This window comes from Petromyzon marinus, chromosome 7 (assembly GCF_048934315.1).
Source record: "Petromyzon marinus isolate PM22_M1 ecotype Great Lakes invasive population chromosome 7, UKy_Petmar_22M1.pri1.0, whole genome shotgun sequence".
Classification (NCBI taxonomy): domain Eukaryota; kingdom Metazoa; phylum Chordata; class Hyperoartia; order Petromyzontiformes; family Petromyzontidae; genus Petromyzon; species Petromyzon marinus.
This window is the reverse complement of record NC_133673.1, coordinates 59,984-83,425: the sequence shown is the minus strand read 5'-3', so window position 1 is coordinate 83,425 and position 23,442 is coordinate 59,984. Positions and strand designations below refer to the sequence as shown.

The window sequence follows — 23,442 nt, the reverse complement described above, 5'->3', positions numbered from 1 at the left end:
GTAGTGATAGCAGGTACCACCACAGTATGCACTGCTGTAGTGATAGCAGGTACCACCACAGTATGCACTGCTGTAATCATAGCAGGTCCCACCACAGTCCTGATGCACTGCTGGTATCATAGCAGGTACCAAAACACAGTCAGTATGCGCTGCTGTAATCATAGCAGGTACCATCACAATCAGTATGCACTGCTGTTATAGCAGGTACCACCACAATATGCACTACTATAATCATAGCAGGTACCACCACAGTCGGTATGCACTGCTGTAATCATAGCAAGGACCACCACAGCAGTATGCACTGCTGTAATCATAGCAGGAACCATCACCGTCAGTATGCACTGCTGTAATCATAGCAGGAACCATTACAGTCAGTATATGCTGCTGTAATCATAGCAGGTACCATCACAGTCAGTATGCACTGCTGTTATCATAGCAGGTACCACCACAATATGCACTTCTATAATCAGAGCAGGTACCACCACTGTCGGTATGCACTGCTGTAATCATAGCAGGAACCATCACCGTCAGTATGCACTGCTGTAATAATAGCAAGGACCACCACAGCAGTATGCACTGCTGTAATCATAGCAGGAACCATCACAGTCAGTATGCGCTGCTGTAATCAGAGCAGGTACCACGACAGCAGTATGCTCTGCTGTAATCATAGCAGGAACCATCACAGTCAGTATGCACTGCTGTAATCATAGCAAGGACCACCACAGCAGTATGCACTGCTGTAATCATAGCAGGTACCACCACAGCAGTATGCACTGCTGTAATCATTGCAGGAACAACCACAGTCAGTATGCAATGCTGTAATAACAGCAGGTACCCCTACAGTCGATATGCACTGCTGGAGTGATAGCAGGTACCACCACAGTATGCGCTGCTGTAATCATAGCAGGTGCCATCACAGTCAGTATGCACTGCTGTTATCATAGCAGGTACCACCACAAGATGCACTATAATCATAGCAGGTACCCCTACAGTCGATATGCACTGCTGTAGTGATAGGAGGTACCACCACAATATGCACTGCTAATATCATAGCAGATACCACCACAGTCGGTATGTACTGCTGTAATCATAGCAGGTACCACCACAGCAGTATGCACTGTTGTAATCATAGCAGGAACCATCGCAGTCAGTATGCACTGCTGTAATCATAGCAGGTACAACCACAGTCAGTATGCACAGCTGTAATCATTGCAGGTACCATCACAATATGCACTGCTGTAATAATTGCAGGTACCACCAGAGTCAGTATGCACTGCAGTAATCATACCAAGGACCACCACAGCAGTATGCACTGCTGTAATCATAGCAGAAACCCTCACAGTCAGTATGCACTGCTGTAGTTATAGCAGGTACCACCACAGTATGCACTGCTATAACCATAGCAGGTACCACCACAGGCCTTATGCACTACTGTAATCATAACAAGAACCATCACAGTCAGTATGCACTGCTGTAATCATTGCAGGAACAACCACAGTCAGTATGCAATGCTGTAATAATATCAGGTACCCCTACAGTCGATATGCACTGCTGTAGTGATAACAGGTACCACCACAGTATGCACTGCTGTAATCATAGCAGGTCCCACCACAGTCCTTATGCACTGCTGGTATCATAGCAGGTCCCACCACAGTATGCGCTGCTGTAATCATAGCAGGTACCATCACAGTCGATATGCACTGCTGTAGTGATAGCAGGTACCACCACAATATGCATTGCTGTAATCATAGCAGGTCCCACCACAGTCCTTATGCACTGCTGGTATCATAGCAGGTACCATCACAGTATGAACTACTGTTATCATAGCAGGTACCACCACCGTATGCACTGCTGTTATCATAGCAGGTACCACCACAGTCGGTATGCACTGCTGTAATCATAGCAAGGACCACCACAGCAGTATGCACTGCTGTAATCATAGCAGGAACCATCGCAGTCAGTATGCGCTGCTGTAATCATAGCAGGTACCATCACAGTCAGTATGCACTGCTGTTATCATAGCAGGTACCACCACAATATACACTACTATAATCAGACCAGGTACCACCACAGTCGGTATGCACTGCTGTAATCATAGCATGTACCATCACAATATGCAATGCTGTAATAATTGCATTTACCACCAGTCAGTATGCACTGCTGTAATCATAGCAGGGACCATCACAGCAGTATGCACTGCTGTAATCATAGCAGGAACCATCACAGTCAGTATGCACTGCTGTAATCATAGCAAGGACCACCACAGCAATATGCACTGCTGTAATCATAACAGGAACCATCACAGTCAGTATGCACTGCTGTAATCATAGCAGGGACAACCACAGTCAGTATTGCAATGCTGTAATAATAGCAGGTACCCCTACAGTCGATATGCACTGCTGTAGTGATAGCAGGTACCACCACAGTATGCACTGCTGTAATCATAGCAGGTCCCACCACAGTCCTTATGCACTGCTGGTATCATAGCAGGTACCACTGCAGTCAGTATGCGCTGCTGTAATCATAGCAGGTACCATCACAGTCAGTATGCACTGCTGTTATTATAGCAGGTACCACCACAATATGCACTACTATAATCATAGCAGGTACCACCACAGTCGGTATGCACTGCTGTAATCATAGCAGGTACCTTCACAATATGCACTGCTGTAATAATTGCAGGTACCACCAGAGTCAGTATGCACTGCTGTAATCATAGCAGGGACCACCACAGCAGTATGCACTGCTGTAAGCATAGCAGGAACCATCACAGTCAGTATTCACTGCTGTGGTGATTGCAGGTGCCATCACAGTATGCACTGCTATAACCATAGCAGGTACCACCACAGTCGGTATGCACTGCTGTAGTGATAGCAGGTACCACCACAATATGCATTGCTGTAATCATAGCAGGTCCCACCACAGTCCTTATGCACTGCTGGTATCATAGCAGGTACCATCACAGTATGAACTACTGTTATCATAGCAGGTACCACCACCGTATGCACTGCTGTTATCATAGCAGGTACCACCACAGTCGGTATGCACTGCTGTAATCATAGCAAGGACCACCACAGCAGTATGCACTGCTGTAATCATAGCAGGAACCATCGCAGTCAGTATGCGCTGCTGTAATCATAGCAGGTACCATCACAGTCAGTATGCACTGCTGTTATCATAGCAGGTACCACCACAATATACACTACTATAATCAGACCAGGTACCACCACAGTCGGTATGCACTGCTGTAATCATAGCAGGGACCATCACAGCAGTATGCACTGCTGTAATCATAGCAGGAACCATCACAGTCAGTATGCACTGCTGTAATCATAGCAAGGACCACCACAGCAATATGCACTGCTGTAATCATAACAGGAACCATCACAGTCAGTATGCACTGCTGTAATCATAGCAGGGACAACCACAGTCAGTATTGCAATGCTGTAATAATAGCAGGTACCCCTACAGTCGATATGCACTGCTGTAGTGATAGCAGGTACCACCACAGTATGCACTGCTGTAATCATAGCAGGTCCCACCACAGTCCTTATGCACTGCTGGTATCATAGCAGGTACCACTGCAGTCAGTATGCGCTGCTGTAATCATAGCAGGTACCATCACAGTCAGTATGCACTGCTGTTATTATAGCAGGTACCACCACAATATGCACTACTATAATCATAGCAGGTACCACCACAGTCGGTATGCACTGCTGTAATCATAGCAGGTACCATCACAATATGCACTGCTGTAATAATTGCAGTTACCACCAGAGTCAGTATGCACTGCTGTAATCATAGCAAGCACCAACACAGCAGTATGCACTGCTGTAATCATAACAGGAACCATCACATTCAGTATGCACTGCTGTAATCATAGCAGATACAACCACAGTCAGTATGCACAGCTGTAATCATTGCAGGTACCATCACAATATGCACTGCTGTAATAATTGCAGGTACCACCAGAGTCAGTATGCACTGCAGTAATACCAAGGACCACCACAGCAGTATGCACTGCTGTAATCATAGCAGAAACCCTCACAGTCAGTATGCACTGCTGTAGTTATAGCAGGTACCACCACAGTATGCACTGCTATAACCATAGCAGGTACCACCACAGGCCTTATGCACTGCTGTAATCATAACAAGAACCATCACAGTCAGTATGCACTGCTGTAGTCATTGCAGGAACAACCACAGTCAGTATGCAATGCTGTAATAATATCAGGTTCCCCTACAGTCGATATGCACTGCTGTAGTGATAACAGGTACCACCACAGTATGCACTGCTGTAATCATAGCAGGTCCCACCACAGTCCTTATGCACTGCTGGTATCATAGCAGGTCCCACCACAGTCAGTGTGCGCTGCCGTAATCATAGCAGGTACCATCACAGTCGATATGCACTGCTGTAGTGATAGCAGGTAGCACCACAATATGCATTGCTGTAATCATAGCAGGTCCCACCACAGTCCTTATGCACTGCTGGTATCATAGCAGGTACCATCACAGTATGAACTACTGTTATCATAGCAGGTACCACCACCGTATGCACTGCTGTTATCATAGCAGGTACCACCACAGTCGGTATGCACTGCTGTAATCATAGCAAGGACCACCACAGCAGTATGCACTGCTGTAATCATAGCAGGAACCATCGCAGTCAGTATGCGCTGCTGTAATCATAGCAGGTACCATCACAGTATGCACTGCTGTTATCATAGCAGGTACCACCACAATATACACTACTATAATCAGACCAGGTACCACCACAGTCGGTATGCACTGCTGTAATCATAGCATGTACCATCACAATATGCAATGCTGTAATAATTGCATTTACCACCAGTCAGTATGCACTGCTGTAATCATAGCAGGGACCATCACAGCAGTATGCACTGCTGTAATCATAGCAGGAACCATCACAGTCAGTATGCACTGCTGTAATCATAGCAAGGACCACCACAGCAATATGCACTGCTGTAATCATAACAGGAACCATCACAGTCAGTATGCACTGCTGTAATCATAGCAGGGACAACCACAGTCAGTATTGCAATGCTGTAATAATAGCAGGTACCCCTACAGTCGATATGCACTGCTGTAGTGATAGCAGGTACCACCACAGTATGCACTGCTGTAATCATAGCAGCTCCCACCACAGTCCTTATGCACTGCTGGTATCATAGCAGGTACCACTGCAGTCAGTATGCGCTGCTGTAATCATAGCAGGTACCATCACAGTCAGTATGCACTGCTGTTATTATAGCAGGTACCACCACAATATGCACTACTATAATCATAGCAGGTACCACCACAGTCGGTATGCACTGCTGTAATCATAGCAGGTACCATCACAATATGCACTGCTGTAATAATTGCAGGTACCACCAGAGTCAGTATGCACTGCTGTAATCATAGCAGGGACCACCACAGCAGTATGCACTGCTGTAAGCATAGCAGGAACCATCACAGTCAGTATTCACTGCTGTGGTGATTGCAGGTGCCATCACAGTATGCACTGCTATAACCATAGCAGGTACCACCACAGTCGGTATGCACTGCTGTAATCATAGCAGGTACCATCACAATATGCACTGCTGTAATAATTGCAGTTACCACCAGAGTCAGTATGCACTGCTGTAATCATAGCAAGCACCAACACAGCAGTATGCACTGCTGTAATCATAACAGGAACCATCACATTCAGTATGCACTGCTGTAATCATAGCAGGAACAACCACAGTCAGTATGCAATGCTGTAATAATAGTAGGTACCCCTACAGTCGATGTGCACTGCTGTAATAGCAGCTACCACAACAATATGCACTGCTGTAATCATAGCAGGTTCCACTATAGTATGCACTGCTGTAATCATAGCAGGTACTACCACAATATGCACTGCTGTAATACTAGCAGGTTCCACCACAGTATGCACTGCTGTAATCATATCAGGTACCACCACATTCGGTATACACTGCTGTCGTGATAGCAGGTACCACCTCAGTAGGTATACACTGCTGTCGTGATAGCAGGTACCACCACAGTCGGTATGCACTGCTGTCGTGATAGCAGGTACCACCACAGTCGGAATACACTGCTGTAGTGATAGCAGGTACCACCACCGTCGGTATGCACTGCTGTCGTGATAGCAGGTACCACGACAGTCGGTATTCACTGCTGTAATCATCGCAGGTACCACCACAATTTGCACTGCTGTAATCAAAGCAGTTACCACCACAGCAGTATGCATTGCTGTATTCAGAACAGGTACCACCACAGTATGCACTGCTGTTATGAAAGCAGGTACCACCACAATATGCACTGCTGTAATCATAGCAGGTTCCACTACAGTTTGCACTGCTGTAATCATAGCAGGTACTACCACAATATGCATTGCTGTAATAATAGCAGGTTCCACCACAGTATGCACTGCTGTAATCATATCAGGTACCACCACATTCTGTATACACTGCTGTCGTGATAGCAGGTACCACCTCAGTAGGTATACACTGCTGTCGTGATAGCAGGTACCACCACAGTCGGTATGCACTGCTGTCGTGATAGCGGGTACCACCACAGTCGGAATACACTGCTGTAGTGATAGCAGGTACCACCACCGTCGGTATGCACTGCTGTCGTGATAGCAGGTACCACGACAGTCGGTATTCACTGCTGTAATCATCGCAGGTACCACCACAATTTGCACTGCTGTAATCAAAGCAGTTACCACCACAGCAGTATGCATTGCTGTATTCAGAACAGGTACCACCACAGTATGCACTGCTGTTATGAAAGCAGGTACCACCACAATATGCACTGCTGTAATCATAGCAGGTTCCACCACAGTTTGCACTGCTGTAATCATAGCAGGTACTACCACAATATGCACTGCTGTAATAATAGCAGGTTCCACCACAGTATGCACTGCTGTAATCATATCAGGTACCACCTCAGTCGGTATACACTGCTGTCGTGATAGCAGGTACCACCACAGTCGGTATGCACTGCTGTCGTGATAGCAGGTACCACCACAGTCGGTATACACTGCTGTCGTGATAGCAGGTACCACCACAGTCGGAATACACTGCTGTAGTGATAGCAGGAACCACCACAGTCGGTATGCACTGCTGTCGTGATAGCAGGTACCATGACAGTCGGTATTCACTGCTGTAATCATCGCAGGTACCACCACAATATGAACTGCTGTAATCATAGCAGTTACCACCACAGCAGTATGCATTGCTGTATTCAGAACAGGTACCACCACAGTATGCACTGCAGTTATGAAAGCAGGTACCACCACAATATGCACTGATGTAATCATATCAGGTACCACCACAGCAGTATGCACTGCTGTAATCATAGCAGGTACCAACACAATATGCATTGCTGTAATCATAGCGGGTACAACCACAGCAGTATGCACTTCTGGTATCATAGCAGGTACCACCACAGTCAGTATGCGCTGCTGTAATCATAGCAGGTACCATCACAGTCAGTATGCACTGCTGTTATCATAGCAGGTACCACCACAATATGCACTACTATAATCATAGCAGGTACCACCACAGTCGGTATGCACTGCTGTAATCATAGCAGGTACTACCACAGCAGTATGCACTGCTGTAATCATAGCAGGAACCATCACAGTAGTATGCGATGCTGTAATCATAGCAGGTACCATCACAGTCAGTATGCACTGCTGTTATCATAGCAGGTACCACCACAATATGCACTACTATAATCAGAGCAGGTACCACCGCAGTCAGTATGCACTGCTGTAATCATAGCAAGGACCACCACAGCAGTATGCACTGCTGTAATCATAGCAGGTACCACCACAGCAGTATGCACTTCTGCGTGATAGCAGGTACCACCACAGTCGGAATACACTGCTGTAGTGATAGCAGGAACCACCACAGTCGGTATGCACTGCTGTCGTGATAGCAGGTACCATGACAGTCGGTATTCACTGCTGTAATCATCGCAGGTACCACCACAATATGAACTGCTGTAATCATAGCAGTTACCACCACAGCAGTATGCATTGCTGTATTCAGAACAGGTACCACCACAGTATGCACTGCTGTTATGAAAGCAGGTACCACCACAATATGCACTGCTGTAATCATATCAGGTACCACCACAGCAGTATGCACTGCTGTAATCATAGCAGGTACCAACACAATATGCACTGCTGTAATCATAGCAGGTACAACCACAGCAGTATGCACTTCTGGTATCATAGCAGGTACCACCACAGTCACTATGCGCTGCTGTAATCATAGCAGGTACCATCATAGTCAGTATGCACTGCTGTTATCATAGCAGGTACCACCACAATATGCACTACTATAATCATAGCAGGTACCACCACAGTCGGTATGCACTGATGTAATCATAGCATGTACCATCACAATATGCATTGCTGTAATAATTGCAGGTACCACCAGAGTTAGTATGCACTGCTGTAATCATAGCAGGTACCACCACAGCAGTATGCACTGCTGTAATCATAGCAGGAACCATCACAGTAGTATGCGATGCTGTAATCATAGCAGGTACCATCACAGTCAGTATGCACTGCTGTTATCATAGCAGGTACCACCACAATATGCACTACTATAATCAGAGCAGGTACCACCGCAGTCAGTATGCACTGCTGTAATCATAGCAAGGACCACCACAGCAGTATGGACTGCTGTAATCATAGCAGGTACCACCACAGCAGTATGCACTGCTGTAATCATTGCAGGAACAACCACAGCCAGTTTGCAATGCTGTAATAATAGCAGGTACCCCTACAGTCGATATGCACTGCTGTAGTGATAGCAGGTACCACCACAATATGCATTGCTGTAATCATAGCAGGTCCCACCACAGTCCTTATGCACTGCTGGTATCATAGCAGGTACCACCACAGTCAGTATGCGCTGCTGTTATCATTGCAGGTACCATCACAGTCAGTATGAACTACTGTTATCATAGCAGGTACCACCACCATATGCACTGCTATAATCATAGCAGGTACCACTACAGTCGGTATGCACTGCTGTAATCATAGCAAGGATCACCACAGCAGTATGCACTGCTGTAATCATAGCAGGAACCATCACAGTCAGTATGCGCTGCTGTAATCATAGCAGGTACCATCACAGTCAGTATGCACTGCCATTTTCATAGCAGGTACCACCACAATATGCACTACTATAATCAGACCAGGTACCACCACAGTCGGTATGCACTGCTGTAATCATAGCAGGTACCATCACATTATGCACTGCTGTAATAATTGCAGGTACAACCAGAGTCAGTATGCACTGCTGTAATCATAGCAGGGACCGCCACAGCAATATGCACTGCTGTAATCATAACAGAAACCATCACGGTCAGTATGCACTGCTGTTATCATAGCAGGTCCCACCACAGTCCTTATGTACTGCTAGTATCATAGCAGGAACAACCACAGTCAGTATTGCAATGCTGTAATAATAGCAGGTACCCCTACAGTCGATATGCACTGCTGTAGTGATAGCAGGTACCACCACAGTATGCACTGCTGTAATCATAGCAGGTCCCACCACAGTCCTTATGCACTGCTGGTATCATAGCAGGTACCACCACAGTCAGTATGCGCTGCTGTAATCATAGCAGGTACCATCACAATATGCACTGCTGTAATAATTGCAGGTACCACCAGAGTCAGTATGCACTGCTGTAATCATAGCAGGGACCACCACAGCAGTATGCACTGCTGTAATCATAGCAGGTTCCAACACAATATGCACTGCTGTAATCATAGCAGGTACAACCACAGCAGTATGCACTGCTGTAATCATAGCAGGTACCACCACAGTCAGTATGCACTGCTGTAATCATAGCAGGTACCACCACAGTCAGTATGCACAGCTGTAATCACAGCAGGTACCATCACAATATGCACTGCTGTAATAAATGCAGGTACCACCAGAGTCAGTATACACTGCTGTAATCATAGCAGGGACCACCACAGCAGTATGCACTGCTGTAATCATAGCAGGAACCATCACAGTCGGAATACACTGCTGTAGTGATAGCAGGTACCACCACCGTCGGTATGCACTGCTGTCGTGATAGCAGGTACCACGACAGTCGGTATTCACTGCTGTAATCATCGCAGGTACCACCACAATTTGCACTGCTGTAATCAAAGCAGTTACCACCACAGCAGTATGCATTGCTGTATTCAGAACAGGTACCACCACAGTATGCACTGCTGTTATGAAAGCAGGTACCACCACAATATGCACTGCTGTAATCATAGCAGGTTCCACCACAGTTTGCACTGCTGTAATCATAGCAGGTACTACCACAATATGCACTGCTGTAATAATAGCAGGTTCCACCACAGTATGCACTGCTGTAATCATATCAGGTACCACCTCAGTCGGTATACACTGCTGTCGTGATAGCAGGTACCACCACAGTCGGTATGCACTGCTGTCGTGATAGCAGGTACCACCACAGTCGGTATACACTGCTGTCGTGATAGCAGGTACCACCACAGTCGGAATACACTGCTGTAGTGATAGCAGGAACCACCACAGTCGGTATGCACTGCTGTCGTGATAGCAGGTACCATGACAGTCGGTATTCACTGCTGTAATCATCGCAGGTACCACCACAATATGAACTGCTGTAATCATAGCAGTTACCACCACAGCAGTATGCATTGCTGTATTCAGAACAGGTACCACCACAGTATGCACTGCAGTTATGAAAGCAGGTACCACCACAATATGCACTGATGTAATCATATCAGGTACCACCACAGCAGTATGCACTGCTGTAATCATAGCAGGTACCAACACAATATGCATTGCTGTAATCATAGCGGGTACAACCACAGCAGTATGCACTTCTGGTATCATAGCAGGTACCACCACAGTCAGTATGCGCTGCTGTAATCATAGCAGGTACCATCACAGTCAGTATGCACTGCTGTTATCATAGCAGGTACCACCACAATATGCACTACTATAATCATAGCAGGTACCACCACAGTCGGTATGCACTGCTGTAATCATAGCAGGTACCACCACAGCAGTATGCACTGCTGTAATCATAGCAGGAACCATCACAGTAGTATGCGATGCTGTAATCATAGCAGGTACCATCACAGTCAGTATGCACTGCTGTTATCATAGCAGGTACCACCACAATATGCACTACTATAATCAGAGCAGGTACCACCGCAGTCAGTATGCACTGCTGTAATCATAGCAAGGACCACCACAGCAGTATGCACTGCTGTAATCATAGCAGGTACCACCACAGCAGTATGCACTTCTGCGTGATAGCAGGTACCACCACAGTCGGAATACACTGCTGTAGTGATAGCAGGAACCACCACAGTCGGTATGCACTGCTGTCGTGATAGCAGGTACCATGACAGTCGGTATTCACTGCTGTAATCATCGCAGGTACCACCACAATATGAACTGCTGTAATCATAGCAGTTACCACCACAGCAGTATGCATTGCTGTATTCAGAACAGGTACCACCACAGTATGCACTGATGTTATGAAAGCAGGTACCACCACAATATGCACTGCTGTAATCATATCAGGTACCACCACAGCAGTATGCACTGCTGTAATCATAGCAGGTACCAACACAATATGCACTGCTGTAATCATAGCAGGTACAACCACAGCAGTATGCACTTCTGGTATCATAGCAGGTACCACCACAGTCACTATGCGCTGCTGTAATCATAGCAGGTACCATCATAGTCAGTATGCACTGCTGTTATCATAGCAGGTACCACCACAATATGCACTACTATAATCATAGCAGGTACCACCACAGTCGGTATGCACTGATGTAATCATAGCATGTACCATCACAATATGCATTGCTGTAATAATTGCAGGTACCACCAGAGTTAGTATGCACTGCTGTAATCATAGCAGGTACCACCACAGCAGTATGCACTGCTGTAATCATAGCAGGAACCATCACAGTAGTATGCGATGCTGTAATCATAGCAGGTACCATCACAGTCAGTATGCACTGCTGTTATCATAGCAGGTACCACCACAATATGCACTACTATAATCAGAGCAGGTACCACCGCAGTCAGTATGCACTGCTGTAATCATAGCAAGGACCACCACAGCAGTATGGACTGCTGTAATCATAGCAGGTACCACCACAGCAGTATGCACTGCTGTAATCATTGCAGGAACAACCACAGCCAGTTTGCAATGCTGTAATAATAGCAGGTACCCCTACAGTCGATATGCACTGCTGTAGTGATAGCAGGTACCACCACAATATGCATTGCTGTAATCATAGCAGGTCCCACCACAGTCCTTATGCACTGCTGGTATCATAGCAGGTACCACCACAGTCAGTATGCGCTGCTGTTATCATTGCAGGTACCATCACAGTCAGTATGAACTACTGTTATCATAGCAGGTACCACCACCATATGCACTGCTATAATCATAGCAGGTACCACTACAGTCAGTATGCACTGCTGTAATCATAGCAAGGATCACCACAGCAGTATGCACTGCTGTAATCATAGCAGGAACCATCACAGTCAGTATGCGCTGCTGTAATCATAGCAGGTACCATCACAGTCAGTATGCACTGCCATTTTCATAGCAGGTACCACCACAATATGCACTACTATAATCAGACCAGGTACCACCACAGTCGGTATGCACTGCTGTAATCATAGCAGGTACCATCACATTATGCACTGCTGTAATAATTGCAGGTACAACCAGAGTCAGTATGCACTGCTGTAATCATAGCAGGGACCGCCACAGCAATATGCACTGCTGTAATCATAACAGAAACCATCACGGTCAGTATGCACTGCTGTTATCATAGCAGGTCCCACCACAGTCCTTATGTACTGCTAGTATCATAGCAGGAACAACCACAGTCAGTATTGCAATGCTGTAATAATAGCAGGTACCCCTACAGTCGATATGCACTGCTGTAGTGATAGCAGGTACCACCACAGTATGCACTGCTGTAATCATAGCAGGTCCCACCACAGTCCTTATGCACTGCTGGTATCATAGCAGGTACCACCACAGTCAGTATGCGCTGCTGTAATCATAGCAGGTACCATCACAATATGCACTGCTGTAATAATTGCAGGTACCACCAGAGTCAGTATGCACTGCTGTAATCATAGCAGGGACCACCACAGCAGTATGCACTGCTGTAATCATAGCAGGTTCCAACACAATATGCACTGCTGTAATCATAGCAGGTACAACCACAGCAGTATGCACTGCTGTAATCATAGCAGGTACCACCACAGTCAGTATGCACTGCTGTAATCATAGCAGGTACCACCACAGTCAGTATGCACAGCTGTAATCACAGCAGGTACCATCACAATATGCACTGCTGTAATAAATGCAGGTACCACCAGAGTCAGTATGCACTGCTGTAATCATAGCAGGGACCACCACAGCAGTATGCACTGCTGTAATCATAGCAGGAACCATCACAGTCAGTATGCACTGCTGTAGTGATAGCAGGTACCACCATAGTATGCACTGCTATAATCATAGCAGGTACCACCAGAGTCAGTATGCACTGCTGTAATCATAGCAGGTACCACCACAGCAGTATGCACTGCTGTAATCATAGCAGGAACCATCACAGTCAGTATGTACTGCTGTAGTGATAGCAGGTACCACCACAGTATGCACTGCTATAATCATAGCAGGTACCACCACAGTCGGCATGCACTGCTGTACTTATAGCACGTACCATCACAATATGCACTGCTGTAATCATAGCAGGAACCATCACAGTCAGTATGCACTGCTGTAATCATAGCAGGTACCACCACAGTCAGTATGCACAGCTGTAATCATGGCAGGTACCACCACAGCAATATGCACTGCTATAATCATAGCAGGTACCATCACAGTCAGTATACACTGTTGTTATCATAGCAGGTACCACCACAATATGCACTGCTACAATCATAGCAGGTACCACCACAGTCGGTATGCACTGCTGTAATCATAGCAGGTACCATCACAATATGCACTGCTTTAATAATTGCAGGTACCACCAGAGTCAGTATGCACTGCTGTAATCATAACAGGAACCATCACAGTATGCACAGCTGTTTTCATAGCAGGTACCACCACAGCAGTGTGCACTGCTGTAATCATAGCAGAAACAACCACAGTCAGTATGCAATGCTCTAATAATAGCAGGAACCTCTACAGTCGAAATGCACTGCTTTTGTGATAGCAGGTACCACCAAAGTATGCACTGCTGTAATCATAACAGGTACCACCACAGCAGTATGCACTGCTGTAATCATAGCAGGTACCACCACAGTCAGTATGCACAGCTGTTATCTTAGCAGGTACCATCACAATATGCACTGCTGTAATAATTGCAGGTACCACCACAATATGCACTGTAATCATAGCAGGTACCCCTACAGTCGATATGCACTGCTGTAGTGATAGGAGGTACCACCACAATATGCACTGCTAATATCATAGCAGATACCACCACAGTCGGTGTGTACTGCTGTAATCATAGCAGGTACCACCACAGCAGTATGCACTGCTGTAATCATAGCAGGAACCATCGCAGTCAGTATGCACTGCTGTAATCATAGCAGGTACAACCACAGTCAGTATGCACAGCTGTAATCATTGCAGGTACCATCACAATATGCACTGCTGTAATAATTGCAGGTACCACCAGAGTCAGTATGCACTGCAGTAATCATACCAAGGACCACCACAGCAGTATGCACTGCTGTAATCATAGCAGAAACCCTCACAGTCAGTATGCACTGCTGTAGTTATAGCAGGTACCACCACAGTATGCACTGCTATAACCATAGCAGGTACCACCACAGGCCTTATGCACTGCTGTAATCATAACAAGAACCATCACAGTCAGTATGCACTGCTGTAATCATTGCAGGAACAACCACAGTCAGTATGCAATGCTGTAATAATATCAGGTACCCCTACAGTCGATGTACACTGCTGTAGTGATATCAGGTACCACCACAGTATGCACTGCTGTAATCATAGCAGGTCCCACCACAGTCCTTATGCACTGCTGGTATCATAGCAGGTCCCACCACAGTCAGTATGCGCTGCTGTAATCATAGCAGGTACCATCACAGTCGATATGCACTGCTGTAGTGATAGCAGGTACCATCACAATATGCATTGCTGTAATCATAGCAGGTCCCACCACAGTCCTTATGCACTGCTGGTATCATAGCAGGTACCATCACAGTATGAACTACTGTTATCATAGCAGGTACCACCACCGTATGCACTGCTGTTATCATAGCAGGAACCATCGCAGTCAGTATGCGCTGCTGTAATCATAGCAGGTACCATCACAGTCAGTATGCACTGCTGTTATCATAGCAGGTACCACCACAATATACACTACTATAATCAGACCAGGTACCACCACAGTCAGTATGCACTGCTGTAATCATAGCATGTACCATCACAATATGCAATGCTGTAATAATTGCATTTACCACCAGTCAGTATGCACTGCTGTAATCATAGCAGGGACCATCACAGCAGTATGCACTGCTGTAATCATAGCAGGAACCATCACAGTCAGTATGCACTGCTGTAATCATAGCAAGGACCACCACAGCAATATGCACTGCTGTAATCATAACAGGAACCATCACAGTCAGTATGCACTGCTGTAATCATTGCAGGGACAACCACAGTCAGTATTGCAATGCTGTAATAATAGCAGGTACCCCTACAGTCGATGTGCACTGCTGTAGTGATAGCAGGTACCACCACAGTATGCACTGCTGTAATCATAGCAGGTCCCACCACAGTCCTTATGCACTGCTGGTATCATAGCAGGTACCACTGCAGTCAGTATGCGCTGCTGTAATCATAGCAGGTACCATCACAGTCAGTATGCACTGCTGTTATTATAGCAGGTACCACCACAATATGCACTACTATAATCATAGCAGGTACCACCACAGTCGGTATGCACTGCTGTAATCATAGCAGGTACCATCACAATATGCACTGCTGTAATAATTGCAGGTACGACCAGAGTCAGTATGCACTGCTGTAATCATAGCAGGGACCACCACAGCAGTATGCACTGCTGCAAGCATAGCAGGAACCATCACAGTCAGTATTCACTGCTGTGGTGATTGCAGGTGCCATCACAGTATGCACTGCTATAACCATAGCAGGTACCACCACAGTCGGTATGCACTGCTGTAATCATAGCAGGTACCATCACAATATGCACTGCTGTAATAATTGCAGTTACCACCAGAGTCAGTATGCACTGCTGTAATCATAGCAAGCACCAACACAGCAGTATGCACTGCTGTAATCATAACAGGAACCATCACATTCAGTATGCACTGCTGTAATCATAGCAGGTACAACCACAGTCAGTATGCACAGCTGTAATCATTGCAGGTACCATCACAATATGCACTGCTGTAATAATTGCAGGTACCACCAGAGTCAGTATGCACTGCAGTAATCATACCAAGGACCACCACAGCAGTATGCACTGCTGTAATCATAGCAGAAACCCTCACAGTCAGTATGCACTGCTGTAGTTATAGCAGGTACCACCACAGTATGCACTGCTATAACCATAGCAGGTACCACCACAGGCCTTATGCACTGCTGTAATCATAACAAGAACCATCACAGTCAGTATGCACTGCTGTAATCATTGCAGGAACAACCACAGTCAGTATGCAATGCTGTAATAATATCAGGTACCCCTACAGTCGATATGCACTGCTGTAGTGATAACAGGTACCACCACAGTATGCACTGCTGTAATCATAGCAGGTCCCACCACAGTCCTTATGCAATGCTGGTATCATAGCAGGTCCCACCACAGTCACTATGCGCTGCTGTAATCATAGCAGGTACCATCACAGTCGATATGCACTGCTGTAGTGATAGCAGGTACCACCACAATATGCATTGCTGTAATCATAGCAGGTCCCACCACAGTCCTTATGCACTGCTGGTATCATAGCAGGTACCATCACAGTATGAACTACTGTTATCATAGCAGGTACCACCACCGTATGCACTGCTGTTATCAAAACAGGTACCACCACAGTCGGTATGCACTGCTGTAATCATAGCAAGGACCACCACAGCAGTATGCACTGCTGTAATCATAGCAGGAACCATCGCAGTCAGTATGCGCTGCTGTAATCATAGCAGGTACCATCACAGTCAGTATGCACTGCTGTTATCATAGCAGGTACCACCACAATATACACTACTATAATCAGACCAGGTACCACCACAGTCGGTATGCACTGCTGTAATCATAGCATGTACCATCACAATATGCAATGCTGTAATAATTGCATTTACCACCAGTCAGTATGCACTGCTGTAATCATAGCAGGGACCATCACAGCAGTATGCACTGCTGTAATCATAGCAGGAACCATCGCAGTCAGTATGCACTGCTGTAATCATAGCAAGGACCACCACAGCAATATGCACTGCTGTAATCATAACAGGAACCATCACAGTCAGTATGCACTGCTGTAATCATAGCAGGGACAACCACAGTCAGTATTGCAATGCTGTAATAATAGCAGGTACCCCTACAGTCGATATGCACTGCTGTAGTGATAGCAGGTACCACCACAGTATGCACTGCTGTAATCATAGCAGGTCCCACCACAGTCCTTATGCACTGCTGGTATCATAGCAGGTACCACTGCAGTCAGTTTGCGCTGCTGTAATCATAGCAGGTACCATCACAGTCAGTATGCACTGCTGTTATTATAGCAGGTACCACCACAATATGCACTACTATAATCATAGCAGGTACCACCACAGTCGGTATGCACTGCTGTAATCATAGCAGGTACCATCACAATATGCACTGCTGTAATAATTGCAGGTACCACCAGAGTCAGTATGCACTGCTGTAATCATAGCAGGGACCACCACAGCAGTATGCACTGCTGCAAGCATAGTAGGAACCATCACAGTCAGTATTCACTGCTGTGGTGATTGCAGGTGCCATCACAGTATGCACTGCTATAACCATAGCAGGTACCACCACAGTCGGTATGCACTGCTGTAATCATTGCAGGTACCATCACAATATGCACTGCTGTAATAATTGCAGTTACCACCAGAGTCAGTATGCACTGCTGTAATCATTTCAAGCACCAACACAGCAGTATGCACTGCTGTAATCATAACAGGAACCATTACATTCAGTATGCACTGCTGTAATCATAGCAGGTACAACCTCAGTCAGTATGCACAGCTGTAATCATTGCAGGTACCATCACAATATGCACTGCTGTAATAATTGCAGGTACCAGAGTCAGTATGCACTGCAGTAATCATACCAAGGACCACCACAGCAGTATGCACTGCTGTAATCATAGCAGAAACCCTCACAGTCAGTATGCACTGCTGTAGTTATAGCAGGTACCACCACAGTATGCACTGCTATAACCATAGCAGGTACCACCACAGGCCTTATGCACTGCTGTAATCATAACAAGAACCATCACAGTCAGTATGCACTGCTGTAATCATTGCAGGAACAACCACAGTCAGTATGCAATGCTGTAATAATATCAGGTACCCCTACAGTCGATATGCACTGCTGTAGTGATAACAGGTACCACCACAGTATGCACTGCTGTAATCATAGCAGGTCCCACCACAGTCCTTATGCAATGCTGGTATCATAGCAGGTCCCACCACAGTCACTATGCGCTGCTGTAATCATAGCAGGTACCATCACAGTCGATATGCACTGCTGTAGTGATAGCAGGTACCACCACAATATGCATTGCTGTAATCATAGCAGGTCCCACCACAGTCCTTATGCACTGCTGGTATCATAGCAGGTACCATCACAGTATGAACTACTGTTATCATAGCAGGCACCACCACCGTATGCACTGCTGTTATCATAGCAGGTACCACCACAGTCGGTATGCACTGCTGTAATCATAGCAAGGACCACCACAGCAGTATGCACTGCTGTAATCATAGCAGGAACCATCGCAGTCAGTATGCGCTGCTGTAATCATAGCAGGTACCATCACAGTCAGTATGCACTGCTGTTATCATAGCAGGTACCACCACAATATACACTACTATAATCAGACCAGGTACCACCACAGTCGGTATGCACTGCTGTAATCATAGCATGTACCATCACAATATGCAATGCTGTAATAATTGCATTTACCACCAGTCAGTATGCACTGCTGTAATCATAGCAGGGACCATCACAGCAGTATGCACTGCTGTAATCATAGCAGGAACCATCACAGTCAGTATGCACTGCTGTAATCATAGCAAGGACCACCACAGCAATATGCACTGCTGTAATCATAACAGGAACCATCACAGTCAGTATGCACTGCTGTAATCATAGCAGGGACAACCACAGTCAGTATTGCAATGCTGTAATAATAGCAGGTACCCCTACAGTCGATATGCACTGCTGTAGTGATAGCAGGTACCACCACAGTATGCACTGCTGTAATCATAGCAGGTCCCACCACAGTCCTTATGCACTGCTGGTATCATAGCAGGTACCACTGCAGTCAGTTTGCGCTGCTGTAATCATAGCAGGTACCATCACAGTCAGTATGCACTGCTGTTATTATAGCAGGTACCACCACAATATGCACTACTATAATCATAGCAGGTACCACCACAGTCGGTATGCACTGCTGTAATCATAGCAGGTACCATCACAATATGCACTGCTGTAATAATTGCAGGTACCACCAGAGTCAGTATGCACTGCTGTAATCATAGCAGGGACCACCACAGCAGTATGCACTGCTGCAAGCATAGCAGGAACCATCACAGTCAGTATTCACTGCTGTGGTGATTGCAGGTGCCATCACAGTATGCACTGCTATAACCATAGCAGGTACCACCACAGTCGGTATGCACTGCTGTAATCATAGCAGGTACCATCACAATATGCACTGCTGTAATAATTGCAGTTACCACCAGAGTCAGTATGCACTGCTGTAATCATAGCAAGCACCAACACAGCAGTATGCACTGCTGTAATCATAACAGGAACTATCACATTCAGTATGCACTGCTGTAATCATAGCAGGTACAACCACAGTCAGTATGCACAGCTGTAATCATTGCAGGTACCATCACAATATGCACTGCTGTAATAATTGCAGGTACCACCAGAGTCAGTATGCACTGCAGTAATCATACCAAGGACCACCACAGCAGTATGCACTGCTGTAATCATAGCAGAAACCCTCACAGTCAGTATGCACTGCTGTAGTTATAGCAGGTACCACCACAGTATGCACTGCTATAACCATAGCAGGTACCACCACAGGGCTTATGCACTGCTGTAATCATAACAAGAACCATCACAGTCAGTATGCACTGCTGTAATCATTGCAGGAACAACCACAGTCAGTATGCAATGCTGTAATAATATCAGGTACCCCTACAGTCGATATGCACTGCTGTAGTGATAACAGGTACCACCACAGTATGCACTGTTGTAATCATAGCAGGTCCCACCACAGTCCTTATGCACTGCTGGTATCATAGCAGGTCCCACCACAGTCATTATGCGCTGCCGTAATCATAGCAGGTACCATCACAGTCGATATGCACTGCTGTAGTGATACCAGGTACCACCACAATATGCATTGCTGTAATCATAGCAGGTCCCACCACAGTCCTTATGCACTGCTGGTATCATAGCAGGTACCATCACAGTATGAACTACTGTTATCATAGCAGGTACCACCACAGCAGTATGCACTGCTATAATCATAGCAGGTACCACCACAGTCGGTATGCACTGCCGTAATCATAGCAAGGACCACCACAGCAGTATGCACTGCTGTAATCATAGCAGGAACCATCGCAGTCAGTATGCGCTGCTGTAATCATAGCAGGTACCATCACAGTCAGTATGCACTGATGTTATCATAGCAGGTACCACCACAATATGCACTACTATAATCAGAGCAGGTACCACCGCAGTCGATATGCACTGCTGTAATCATAGCATGTACCATCACAATATGCACTGCTGTAATAATTGCAGGCACCACCAGAGTCAGAATGCACTGCTGTAATCATAGCAGGTACCACCACAGCAGTATGCACTGCTGTAATCATAGCAGGAACCATCACAGTCAGTATGCACTGCTGTAATCATAGCAAGGACCACCACAGCAGTATGCACTGCTGTAATCATAGCAGGTACCACCACAGCAGTATGCACTGCTGTAATCATTGCAGGAACAACCACAGCCAGTTTGCAATGCTGTAATAATAGCAGGTACCCCTACAGTCGATATGCACTGCTGTAGTGATAGTAGGTACCACCACAATATGCATTGCTGTAATCATAGCAGGTCCCACCACAGTCCTTATGCACTGCTGGTATCATAGCAGGTACCACCACAGTCAGTATGCGCTGCTGTTATCATAGCAGGTACTATCACAGTCAGTATGAACTACTGTTATCATAGCAGGTCACACCACCATATGCACTGCTATAATCATAGCAGGTACCACCACAGTCGGTATGCACTGCCGTAATCATAGCAAGGACCACCACAGCAGTATGCACTGCTGTAATCATAGCAGGAACCATCACAGTCAGTATGCGCTGCTGTAATCATAGCAGGTACCATCACAGTCAGTATGCACTGCTGTTTCATAGCAGGTACCACCACAATATGCACTACTATAATCAGACCAGGTACCACCACAGTCGGTATGCACTGCTGTAATCATAGCATGTACCATCACAATATGCACTGATGTAATAATTGCAGGTACCACCAGAGTCAGTATGCACTGCTGTAATCATAGCAGGAACCATCACAGTCAGTATGCACTGCTGTAATCATAGCAAGGACCATCACAGCAGTATGCACTGCTGTAGTGATAGCAGGTACCACCACAGTATGCACTGCTGTAATCATAGCAGGTCCCACCACAGTCCTTATGCACTGCTGGTATCATAGCAGGTACCACCACAGTCAGTATGCGCTGCTGTAATCATAGCAGGTACCATCACAGTCAGTATGCACTGCTGTTATCATAGCAGGTACCACCACAATATGCCCTACTATAATCATAGCAGGTACCACCACAGTCGGTATGCACTGCTGTAATCATAGCAGGTACCATCACAATATGCACTGCTGTAATAATTGCAGGTACCACCAGAGTCAGTATGCACTGCTGTAATCATAGCAAGGACCACCACAGCAGTATGCACTGCTGTAATCATAGCAGGTACCACCACAGCAGTATGCACTGCTGTAATCATTGCAGGAACAACCACAGCCAGTTTGCAATGCTGTAATAATAGCAGGTACCCCTACAGTCGATATGCACTGCTGTAGTGATAGCAGGTACCACCACAATATGCATTGCTGTAATCATAGCAGGTCCCACCACAGTCCTTATGCACTGCTGGTATCATAGCAGGTACCACCACAGTCAGTATGCGCTGCTGTTATCATAGCAGGTACTATCACAGTCAGTATGAACTACTGTTATCATAGCAGGTCACACCACCATATGCACTGCTATAATCATAGCAGGTACCACCACAGTCGGTATGCACTGCCGTAATCATAGCAAGGACCACCACAGCAGTATGCACTGCTGTAATCATGGCAGGAACCATCACAGTCAGTATGCGCTGCTGTAATCATAGCAGTACCATCACAGTCAGTATGCACTGCTGTTTTCATAGCAGGTACCACCACAATATGCACTACTATAATCAGACCAGGTACCACCACAGTCGGTATGCACTGCTGTAATCATAGCATGTACTATCACAATATGCACTGCTGTAATAATTGCAGGTACCACCAGAGTCAGTATGCACTCCTGTATTCATAGCAGGAACCATCACAGTCAGTATGCACTGCTGTAATCATAGCAAGGACCATCACAGCAGTATGCACTGCTGTAGTGATAGCAGGTACCACCACAGTATGCACTGCTGTAATCATAGCAGAGCCCACCACAGTCCTTATGCACTGCTGGTATCATAGCAGGTACCACCACAGTCAGTATGCGCTGCTGTAATCATAGCAGGTACCATCACAGTCAATATGCACTGCTGTTATCATAGCAGGTACCACCACAATATGCCCTACTATAATTATAGCAGGTACCACCACAGTCGGTATGCACTGCTGTAATCATAGCAGGTACCATCACAATATGCACTGCTGGTAGGAGTCCCAGGACAGGCCCAGGTGCTATGGGTTGACTGCTGTGCCAGCTGGGTGCAGGAGGAGTTCACGGGACAGACCCAGGAGCGGTGGGTTGACTGAGATCACTGGCAGAGGCAACGCCTGTGCTCCCCACTGT

The 23,442-nt window shown here is 46.3% G+C and overlaps 1 long non-coding RNA gene across 2 annotated transcripts in view; it reads left to right on the top strand.

Annotated features, from left to right (window-relative positions):
- The window catches only part of LOC142924005 (uncharacterized), a 76,058-nt gene that overhangs the window by 50,394 nt on the left and 2,222 nt on the right, over window positions 1–23,442 (top strand). The window contains exon 1 of one of the 2 annotated variants that reach the window (XR_012941127.1): window positions 1–23,442. This exon is cut by the window's left edge and continues 10,511 nt beyond it. The exons of the other annotated variant lie outside the window; for it this stretch is intronic. This is a non-coding gene — a long non-coding RNA (uncharacterized LOC142924005). 2 annotated transcript variants of the gene reach the window in all.